The sequence below is a fragment of the Pleurodeles waltl genome, chromosome 12 (assembly GCF_031143425.1).
Source record: "Pleurodeles waltl isolate 20211129_DDA chromosome 12, aPleWal1.hap1.20221129, whole genome shotgun sequence".
Classification (NCBI taxonomy): domain Eukaryota; kingdom Metazoa; phylum Chordata; class Amphibia; order Caudata; family Salamandridae; genus Pleurodeles; species Pleurodeles waltl.
Window position 1 is genome coordinate 625,679,843 of NC_090451.1, and position 1,380 is coordinate 625,681,222.

The window sequence follows — 1,380 nt, forward strand, 5'->3', positions numbered from 1 at the left end:
AAACAAGAAAAGGAGATTTATTTAATTAACATTAGTTATCCAAATTATAAAATCATATTAGGGGATCCTGAGTTATAATTTTTTTTAAAATCTACCCAAAGCAAATTAGGGTTGTAATAGCTGGATGAAATTAACAGTCACTGTCAACTTTCGTTGAACATGTACCTGAATTTATATTTGTATAATGTCAAATCTCTGATTCAATTACAAAGTTGAACTCCATGGATAGAAAGGCATTTGTATAGATCTGTGGGATTTCTATAACTGCTATCTGTACGAAAAGAATAATTCTGAGCCATAGCTACATGTTACTCATTATGAGAGATGAACCACCAACCTTTTCATGTAGAGGCGTGATTGTGTGACATTTTCCATTAAGGAGACAGCTTGACTTTTTTCCATGCTGTAATTGATACCATAGTAGTCAGACTTCTTGCTTGTGTATGGTTAAATTACAACGTGCCAGTTACGACTACTTTGTTCCCCGTTCAGGATAAGTAACCTTTATCATCAAAATATAGGTGACCAGTCCGATTTACAGACATATTGCTGAAGCTCAGTGAAAATTCAGAGTCTGAGAATGCAGTAGATGTGAAAACTATGGGAAACAAAGAGAGATGTGGAATTCATCAGATTTCCAGAGCTATATTCTTCTCAAGACAGAAACAAACTCACTGATAAGATAGAGTATTTGACAATTCTGTAAAACATACAAGAAAACCACAAACACAAAAAACAGCTAACCTTGCTGAGAATACATTTAAAAATATTAATACAATCATTATATGTGCACCAGGGTATGGGGAATAAATAGACCAGGACACAATAATACATTCATCAGAAATTGAAAGGGTGAAGTTTACAGAAATGTGTATCTTTGATGACTCTAACACAAGATGAGAAAGGAATATACATCTATGTCATTTGAATCTAGTACTTACTGAAATTGTTTTGAAATATGGATCACACAGGCCTTTAAATATTACTTTATCTTTATACCATATACAGTAGTACTATATTTGGTAATCCATCCAATTCATGAAATAATACATTGGTACTGTTACAACACCTCCACACCAAGTTTTTGAAGAAACTGAAAACAAACTTGGCCTATTCAACTAGAAAGAACTCAACTGAAAGGAAAATGTCCTTTACATATGGTAATACTAATCATAAGATACTATTTTACCTATGTTCACAGAGTTGACAGTTCTTTGCAGCGCAGTAACTGAATGTGTTGTGCGGCCATTGTTCACCAAGGATTGTCAACTGATTTAGTAGTATGGGATGTGTAACCAAGTGGTTTGGGATAATCATCACACTTTGCCAGCAAACAAAACACACAATCATAATTTGAAAAAAACAAAACACTGCCATATG